The sequence below is a fragment of the Elephantulus edwardii genome, unplaced genomic scaffold, assembly GCF_000299155.1.
Source record: "Elephantulus edwardii isolate Elephantulus edwardi_28Jun2011 unplaced genomic scaffold, EleEdw1.0 scaffold00020, whole genome shotgun sequence".
In the NCBI taxonomy this organism is placed as follows: Eukaryota; Metazoa; Chordata; class Mammalia; order Macroscelidea; family Macroscelididae; genus Elephantulus; species Elephantulus edwardii.
In genome coordinates this window covers 5,127,196-5,137,528 of record NW_006399770.1, presented here as the reverse complement: position 1 = coordinate 5,137,528, position 10,333 = coordinate 5,127,196, and the positions used below count along the sequence as shown (strand labels likewise).

The 10,333-nt window shown below is 38.9% G+C and overlaps 1 protein-coding gene and 1 pseudogene across 1 annotated transcript in view; one reads left to right on the top strand and one right to left on the bottom strand.

The window, feature by feature from the left end:
• Window positions 1-10,333, top strand: part of ALG14 (ALG14, UDP-N-acetylglucosaminyltransferase subunit) — a 187,482-nt gene that overhangs the window by 90,658 nt on the left and 86,491 nt on the right. The gene's annotated exons all lie outside the window — the stretch shown is intronic.
• On the bottom strand, window positions 3,404-3,954 carry LOC102852038 (annotated as a pseudogene).

Below are 10,333 nucleotides of genomic sequence, written 5' to 3'. Positions count from 1 at the left end.
AAAAAAAAAACAGTGTTTCCTTGCTCTGTTTTACACTGAAGCCTCCTGGTCTTGGTATAAGCTTCACATGAGCACGATGAAGTGCTCTGGGATTCCCATTCTTCTCAACGTTAGCCATAAGTTGTTACAGTCCACACAGTCAAATGCCTTTGAATAGTCAATAAAACATAAATAGACATTCTTCTTGTATTCTTTACTTTCATCCAGGATTCATCTAATATCAGCAGTGATATCCCTGTTGCCACGGCCACTTCTAAATCTGCTGGTACTTTTGGCATTTTCCTATCTTTGTACTGTTCTAGCCATGTGTGTGTGTGTGTGTGTGTTTATTTTATTCTGATTTATTTACAAAATTTTATACATTGTTTTTTTTCACATAAGATCCTTCCCATTTTCTTCACCCCACCTGCCATCGAATTGTGCAGCTCTATGATTAACAACCAACCCCCCTCCCAATCTTTATCCCTCTATTTCCACCCTCTCCCCCACCTTGGATCTTCATACTCATCTACAATAATGGTTTTATATAATATTTGTCTTTGTGGGACTGAGTTAGTTCACTCAGCGTAATGCTCTCCAGTCTCTCCCAGTTAGTCATTTACAAAATCATTGTTCCTGCGTGCTGTGTACTATTCTACTGTATGAATGTACTATGACTTCTCAATCCATTCTTTTGTGGTTGGACATCTGGACTGTTTCCATGTTCTTGCAATGGTGAATAGTACTGTCTAGCCATTTTTTTGAATGATCTTTAGCAATATTTTGCTTGTATGTGATATTAATAGTATTGTTCGATATTGTCCCCTTTCTGTTGGATCATCTTTCTTGGGAATGGGACCATTATGTTTCACACATTCATATATATTCTATCTTTTTTATACTAATTTATTTACAACATTGAATACATTAAATTTCACACCAGATCCTTCCCATTTCCCTCACTCCACCCTCAAATTGTGCGACCCCATGATTAATCCCCATCCCCACCCTGGCACATCCTCACCCCTTTGCTTCCCCCCTACCCCCTTTGGATACTCATGTTCCTTCTACAATAATAGCTTGGAATATACCCCAAGACAATGAGAACTGAGGCACAAACGGACACTTGTACCCCACAGCAGCATCATTCGCCATCACAAGTACATGGAAACATCCCAGTTGTCCAACCACAATTGAATGATTGAGAAGTTATGGTATATTCACACAATGGAATACTACACAGCACACTGGATGATATTCTTAATGGCATCTCACAACTCATCTGGTCTTCAATCATTTTGGTTTTCAGTGCCTCAAACCTATTTTAAAAATCAGATGAAATAGATTCAAGATTAGTATTTTGGTTCTTATGGACTTGTTTTCATTTTCTTTGGCCTCAATTTGAGGCCTGGCCTAATTATAACTGTATTTTGTTTATTTGTTGTGGTTTGCTTTCTTTTGTTTTGTTTTTCATTTTCCCTGCTCTGGTGATTTAGTGGTAAGGAGTTGCTTCACTAAAAGAACTTTTTGTCGTTTGTCTTTTGTCTTTGCCAAAAACAAGTGGTTCAAACCCACTATCTGCTTCCTGGGAAAATGAATGATGGACAGTCCCCTCCTGTGTGATTTACTACCTCTGAAAACTGACTGGAGGGTCAGCTATGAGTTGATTCCTACTCAATATTAAATAACAACAACAACCTATTATGATAGAGGAACTATAATTTGTTTATGGGTGTTTTTTGTTTGTTTGTAGACATAGCTTTATTTCTCTAGGATAAATACCCAAAAAGTAGATTACTGGGTTTAATGGAAATTGTATATTAAGTTTTATAAAAAAACTGTTGGATTATTTTTCATACTGATGGTACCATTTTACTAGCAGCATATGAGAGATGCCGTTTCTCTCTATCCTTTTAAGCATTTGGTATTTCTGCTACTTTTTAGGTGTATAGTGATATGTCACTGTGATTTTAATTTGCATTTTCCCACTGACTCATGATGTTTAACATGTTTTCATGTGCTTATTTTCCATGAGAAAGCACTGAACATCCCATGGACAGCCAAAAGAATAAACACAGATATGTCTTGGAGAGGATGCAGCTAAAGTGCTCTTTGGAGGTAAAAATGGTGAGGCTTTGCTTCACATACTTTAGAAATGTTGCTAGGAGGGGCTGTTCCTTGTAGAGGGATATGGTGCTAGAAGCATGGAGGGTCGATGAAGGAGAGGAAGACCCTCAACTACATGGACTGACTGACACAGTGACTGCTGCAATGGGCTCTTGTGTGTCAGGAAGTGTGAGAATGACACAGGATAGAACAGGATTTAGATCTTTTGTTCATAGGCTTGCTGTGAGTCGTACTTGACTCAGTGGCACTTAACAAGAAAGCTGTTAATGCCGCTGTGTTATGCCCATTGCTGTAGCCACTGTGCTAATCCATCTCACTAATGATCTTCTTTTTTTCCCCCCTGACCCTCTGCTTTGCCAAACATGATATCCTTCTCTAGGATAGGTCTCAAGACAAAATGTCTTCATCCTTGCTTCTAAGCAATGTTCTGAGTATACTTCCAAGATAATTTTTTTATTTCCTCTAGCAATTCATGGTATATTCAATATTCTCTTCTACACAATAATTTAAAGCATTCATTTCTTTAGCCTTCCTTACTAATTGCCCAGCTTTTACATGACTATGAGGCAGTTGAAGGTATCATGGCTTGGGTCAGGTTAACTTTAGTCCTCCAAGTGATATTCTTACTTTTGAACATTATTATTTTTTGTGCATGTACCGTCAAATCACATCTGACTGGTACAGGAGGAAATTGTCCCTCCTTCTCCAGCAGAGCATCTAGTGGATTCAAACTGTGTACCTTGCTTCTGAACATTTTAAAAAGGCTTTTTGCACTCTTACCCACTGAATCATGTCATTTGATTTCTTGACTGCTGTTTGTGTTGGTGCTGGTTATGAATCCAAGTAAACTGAAATGCTTAATAACTTTCATTATTTTTTGCACTTTGTCTCCCACCCATAATCTTCCAGTTTGTCCTACGGTGGTGACTTATATGTTGCTGTGAAATCTGGAACTATGCCACTGGTATTGAAATATCAAAAGAGTCACTTATGGTGGACAACTTTTAACAAAGCTTACAGAGTATGACTGGGAAGGAGGATGCCACAATATGCTTCTGAAAAAAATTGACCAGTAAAGGCTTATGGACATTAGTTGTAGACTTTTTATAGATGCTTTTTATAAAATTGAGGAAGACCCCCTCCCTCCAATATTCCAAATCTACCAGGAATTTTGCTTGCTTGTTTGTTTTTATCATTCACAGATGCTGTACTTTACCAAATGCTAAATTCATCAGTTTATAAGATCATGTGATTTTTTTTTCTTCTTTCACTTTTGGATATAATGAAATACATTGCATCAGTCTTTCATTTCTCTTCCCCCCCTCCTTTTCTTTCTTTTGTTTTTTCTGGCTACATATTTGTTCAACACGAAATAATTCTTCCCTCCTGCTTTAGTAAGGTGGCTGACCTGCCCAAGATCAAATCCACCTCTAAACTAGAATTCAGTTGCTGACCCAGCCTCAGCCTCACTTTCTTGTCAGCACTAGGAGGCACTGCATTCCATCTGTATGTGTCTCAGCCTCCTCTCAGAGTCAGTCTTGCAAGTCGTTCACATTCCAGACTTTTAGGTTGTGTCCTGCCAGTCTCAGGAGGGCTTTGGTGCAAGGTGACTGCACCGTCTCAAGGGGCAAGTTCAGTTAATCACGATACTGGATACCCTCGTTGGTAAGGTAACAGTAGAAATGTCTCCAGGCAGACTATTCTTCCATATAACCTCATGACTTGAGACTGTTTTTTGTCTGCCAGTTCAAGGTGCTTTGGCGTGTGGACATCCTTCTTGGCCACCATCACCCTCTCCTTAAAAAGGAGTTTATATATGGCAACCTGGTTCTTCTTGGGCATCAACATTGTGACAGTGGCTGAAGCCTGGACAGGAAAGGCCAGTCTTGCATTTCTAAAATAAATCTCACATAGTTATGTTGTGTAATTCTTTTTAAGTATTGATGCTTTTGATTTATGAGTGCTTTGTTGAGTACTTTCACAATCATATTCATGATGAATCCTGGTATTCAGTTTTTATTCTTTTGTTTTTGGACTGTCTTTGTCTCGACTTCATATTGAGGTAATTCTGGCCTCATAAAAATATTTGGAAAGTGGTTTCTCCTCTGAGTTTTCTGGAACAGATTGATGAGAAATTATGTTATTCTTTTCCTTTTAAATATCTGGTAGACTTCACCAGTGAAACAATCTGGCCTGGAAAGATATTTTTTTATAAGCTTTCCAGTTAAAGACTGTTGTTTGTTGTTATGTGCCGTCCAGCCGCTTGCAACTCTTAGTGACCCTATGAGCCCTAAACCCTGCTCTGTCCTGGCAAACCTCACTGTCTCTGACATACCTACTCCCATTACCCCAATCACTAAATCTATCCATTTCATCAAGGGTCTTCCTCTCTTGCACTGTCCCTCCACCTTCCCAAACATGATGGCCCTCTCCAAGCACTGATGAAACTTCAGAATCCTTGCCTCCAAGGAGCAGCCTAATTTCACCTTCTCAAGGACAAACTTGTTAGCTCTCCTAGCAGTCCATGGTGTATACAACACTCTTCTCCAGCACCACAGCTCAAAGACATCAATTCTCTTTCTATCATCCCTAGTCACCATACAGCTCTCTGACACATAGGATGCAATTGCAAAGACTATTGCCAGATCAGGCCCACCATAATCTCCAGCCCAATGTCATTGCTCTTCAGTACTCTGGTGAGGTCCCTGACAGCTGACTTTCCAAATGCAAATGGTCTCTTGATTTCCTGGCTGCTGGTACCAAGAGTGTTGACTGTGGAACCAAGCAAACTAAAACTATTAACAATCTCAATCTCTTCACCATCCATGATGATGCTGCCACTTGGTTCAGTGGTTTGAATCTTTGTTTTCTTGATGTTGAACTTCAATCCGTATTGAAGGCTACAGTCCTTGACCTTCTACAGCAAATGCTTCAGGTCCTCCTCAGTTTCAACAAGCAGGGTTGTGTCATCTGCATAATGCAGGTTGTTGATGAATCTTCCACCAATCCTGATGCCACATTCCTCCTCATACAACCCAGTGTCCTGGATGATCTGTACTGCATACAAATTGAAAAGATATGGAAACAGAATACATCCCTGGGGGACACTCTTCCTGATTTTGAACCATGCAGTGTCTCCTTCCTCTGTTCTGATAATTGCCTCTTGGTTCAAGCATAGGTTTCACATAAGCGCAATCAAATTCTTCTCAGAGTCAATCACGGTTTGCTGTGATCCACACAGTCAAAAGCCTTTGCATAGTCAATGAAACAGACATTCCTCTGGTACTCTTTGCTTTCTGCCAAGATCCATCTAACATTAGCTATAATATCCCTAGTACCATGGCCTCTTGTCAGATGAGACTCTGAATATTGTATTGGAGCGCCAAGAAGCCAAAGCTAAAGGAAGAAATCAAGAAACTAAAGAGCTGAACAGAAAATTTCAAAGGGCAGCTCGAGATGACAAAGAAAGTTATCATTTTGAATGTGCAAAGAGCTGGAGTCAGAAAATCAAAAGGGCGAACTCGCTCACCATTTCTTAAGCTGAAGGAATTGAAAAACAAATTCAAGCCACAAATGTCAATACTTAAGGATGCTTTGGGCAGAATGTTAAATGATGCAAGAAGCATTAAAAGAAGATGGAAGGACTATACAGAGTCATTGTACCAGAAGAAACTGACTGACACGGAAGAATTTCATGAAACAATGTATGAGCAAGAGCCTATGGTGATGAAGGAGGAAGTTCAAGCTGCTCTGAAAGAATTGGCAAAGAACAAGACTCCAGGGGTTGACAGCATACCAATTGACATATTTCAGCAAACAGATGCTGCCCTGAGTGTGCTCATTCAGTTGGGCCAAGAAATCTGGAGGAAAACCACCTGGCCTACTGCCTGGAAGAGCTCAATATTTGCCTCCATTCCAAAGAAGGGTGACCTGACAAAGTGTGGAAATTATCAAACAATATCACCGATACCACATGAAAACAAGATTCTGCTGAAAATTATCCAAATACGACTGGAGGAACACGTCAAGAGAGTTAAAGATTAAATGTCTTTAATAGTGAAGTGATTGTTTATATTGTCTCCTATTAGGTAAAAGTTGGAGATTTAAGATTTTTGAGGAATTTCCATTTTGTCTAAGTTGTTACATATATGAGCATAATTTGTAGCATCTCCTTATTGCACTTTTAAAACTTTACCATCTGTTGTGTTGTGTCTCTACTTCTTTCCTGCTGTGGACAGTTATGTCTTCTTTTTGTCAGTCTTGCTAGAGATTTGCTCATTTTAGTAATCTTTTCATGAATCAGCTTTTATTCTCCCCTGGATTGTCTCTGCTTTTATATTATTATTATTAATTTTCTTTCTTCTGGCTTCTTTTTTCTAGTTTCTGTAGGTCAGAGCTTAAAATATTTTTTTCCAGTTATCCTTTTTAACATCAATATTTAGTGCTATAGAGTTCCCACTGAGTACTAGTTTAACTTCATCCTGAAAATGCTGGTATTTTTTTCATAAATGTATTTGAGTTTTTCTTTAGAAATTTCCTCTTGCACTCGTGAATTTATTTAGTCTATGGCATTTTATTTAGATAATTTTCTGTTACCTCTCTACTGTTGATTTCTAGTTTGATTCCATTAGGGTTGGGTAACATACTCTGTAGCTAAATATGTTGATATTTGTTTTATAATCCAAGCTATAATCTATTTTAGTGAGAGTTTCATAGGCTCTTGGTAAGGGGAAAAGTGTGTATTCTGCTGTTATTGTGTGGTATGTGCTAGAAATTTTCTATTAGATTATGTGGCTTGATGGTGTAGTTGATACATTCTTTATGCTAAGCAATTTTCTCATCAATAACCTGTGTTATGCAGATGAGACAACCTTGCTTGCTGAAAGTGAAGAGGACTTGAAGCACTTGTTGCAGAAGATCAAGAAATGGAGCCTTCAGTATGAACTGCATTTCAGTGTCAAAACACTGGACCAGTAGGCAGCGTCATGATGGATGGAGAGGAGATTGAAACTGTCAACAGCAGCATCTTGCTTGGATCCACAATTACTACCCTTGGTACCAGCAGTCAGGAAATAAGACTCATTGCACTGGGAAAATCTGCAGTTAGGGACCTCATCAAAGTATGGAAGAATAATGATGTCAGTTTAATGACTTAGGTACATCTGATTTAGGACAAAATCTTTCTGATTACTTGCTGTGCATCTGAGAGCTGGACAATGAACAAGGATGACAGGAATAGAATTGATACCTTTGAACTGTTGTGTTGAAGAAGAGCACTGAACATCTCATGGGTGGCTTCACTTCACATTCTTGGGGCATGTTGCTAGGAAGGGCTATTCCTTGGAGAAGGACATGATGCTGGGAAGGATGGAGGAGTGGTGAAGGAGAGGAAGACCCTCAACCAGGTGGATTGGTGACTGCTGCAGTAGGCTCTTGTGTGTCAGGAAGTGTGAGGATGGTGCAAGATAGAACAGGGTTCAGATCTTTTGTTCATAGGATCACTATGAGTTGGACTTAATGACACCTAACAACAGCAACAAAGCAATTTTCTGTATAATGGTTTTGTTGATTACTTGAGAAGTGTGGAATGTGTCCCTCAACGTTCTAATATAGTCTTGTTTCATTGCCAGGCACACGATTATATACCCTCCGATGCCCATCTTCTCCTGCTGAAATGTATACATCGATCCTACAATATATTTTAAACCGTCCATAGCATCCCATCATTTTTTCCACTAGTGTGTTTTCTTTAGTTTCACCCAGCAAGGAAAGTCTTTGAATAAATAGGACAATCTCACATGCTCTTGAAAATATGCTCCTGGAAGTAAATTAGTTTGTTTTAAGGAAAAACTGGGAAAACAGATTAAATTTGCAAGTTGCTGGTTATAATACTAGTAATAAGGCTACTTGCATGAGGTGGGGCAGGGCGAGATCTGTAATGTTCTTGAGGGTAAAGGCTATATATTTTTGTGTTTCCCATGGTCTCTTCCTAGAAAAATGCCTTGCACATACTTGTGCAGTGACTTAAAAATAAATGAATGAATATTGGATGATGTGAGTCATCATACAAACAAAGACGCCCACTCCCTAATCTAGTGTTCGTCTCAGGCTTTGTTACGAGGGTGAAAAGCCTGAAGGGTTTCCCTGTAGGGTCTGCTTCCTGGCTTCATTCCACCCTGCACGTTAGTAAATTAAATTCTCAAAGAAAGAGCTCTGCATATGAAAATGAAACCCAATTTAATTCTTAATCAAGTAAAAAATAAATTTCATATTTTCCATGTATAACAAATTGGAAAGAAATGGACCATTTCAGCCTAATATCCTGCCTGTTTGCCTGAAGCTAAAGCTTGTTAAGTCACTGTGACAAATTTAGATATATTTTTTTGTATCTACACTGATGCTGTATATGAAAGAAGACCATTATTTTAGTCTGATTTTTCCCTGTTTCATACTTAGATTGAGTTGTAAAATGTCTAATTCACAGCAGTCCCGAGTTGCTGTTATGGATAGTGGTTTATTGTCCATAAATAAGATACCATAATTTTTTTTAATTAGGTATTTTCTGTGGTAAGCCACAAACTTGGGTGGCACCAGAGCTATGACTGTTTGCATAGTCTGTAAAATTTTTATTGATCTGTTGATTGACATGTGTTTGAAGCATTAAAAGAGTCAATTAACTTCTTGTTGATATGCTAAAATCCTTACGGGAACTTTGGGTTTCTCTTTAACTGTTGCTGGTTTAATTCTCCAGGTAAAATGACCTTCATCTGGTATTGTGTTTGATTTTGAGTTGGAGTGTGTGTGCGTGTATGTGTGTGAGTGATCAAGAACCTTTATAACACATTCTAGGGAAACTTAGCTAAACAAAGAAAAGATAAGCTGTCCCCAGATGTCTGTCTATAAATAGAATTTTAAGTGAGAATAAATTTCTCAAGCTACGTCAAATGAGAAACAGTTATACCACAATTGTTTATTTCCAGGATTAATGAAATCCTTCTTGGGAGTCATTTGCTTAGGTCTGTCCTGCCCCTGTTGCTCTTTTACCCACTCCTGCACACATTAAAATAATGACAGTATTACATCTTCCCAGCTCCTCCTCGGTCCACGCACTGTAAGTTGAGCAATCATCACTAAGCTATTCAAGAACCAGTTCTACATGCTATACTTTTAGCAAGTCTGAGGACGATCAGCATCCAATCTGAGAGGTGATTTTATGTGAAAGTCCTCTAAAATGTCTGGTTTCCTAAGACTCAGAAACTGCTTTCCCAGCAGGCTGGTGAAATTAGCAGCTGGGCCACTGATGCATTGGCTGCGTGACAACCTGTAGCTGTTTCCATCCACAAATGAGGTATTCCGATTAAACATTTTAACTTCTGTTTCACATTTTAATTACATGACCTCGGAACAAAATCTATGTCACAATTAGGCTATGGATTTTTAATTAGTGATGATTTTTTTCTCTCCCATTCTGTGGTTGGGGCTTTTAGAAGCTTGGAAAATGATTTTTCGTTCTTTTCTAAGTTGATCCTTTGCCACTTGGCAGGAATTACGATTTTCCTCTCTGCAGAAGCCAGCGTGGCTTTGCGGGCCGCCTTGTTCTCGTTTCCCTTTGCCTGAGTCACTCGGGGTTGTCTCCATTCCAGCCCATCACAGGCACATCCTGACCTCGGCCTGGTGGGGCTTCTTCCTTTCAAGGTAGCAGTCAGCATGTTTTTCCAAGAATAACAGTGTGACTACAGTGAAAACAAAAATGAAAGTTGAAGGAAAAGGCATTCAGTCATGAGAAGACAGCAATGAGGGAAGCATGATAGAAACAAAGCTGTTTTCAGAAAAGGGACTACAGTGAACTTGAAGGGACCTAGCACTGGGGAAATGGTGGGGAGGGGGCTCTGGTGGCTAGGGGAGAAGAGACAGTGGAATGAAGAAAGGAAATCTTTGGAATAAACTTAAAAAGGCAAACTGATTCTTAGAACCATTCTAAGCTTCTTAGGCATTTATTAACTATTTTTAAATTATTTTTGTTTTTTAAAATTATTTTTTTATTATTAAATTTTATTAGTTTTAATGAACATTTACACGGATTTTGAGTTTTCATTCCTTCATTGCTGCACCATTCTCTCTACCCTCCTCCCCAGTTTGTTCTTCTTCCCCCGCCATCCGAATGTCTGTTTTAATTGTCCAATTGCCACAGTGCTTGTCAAAGTCAGTTCTGATTAATCTCCTTTGT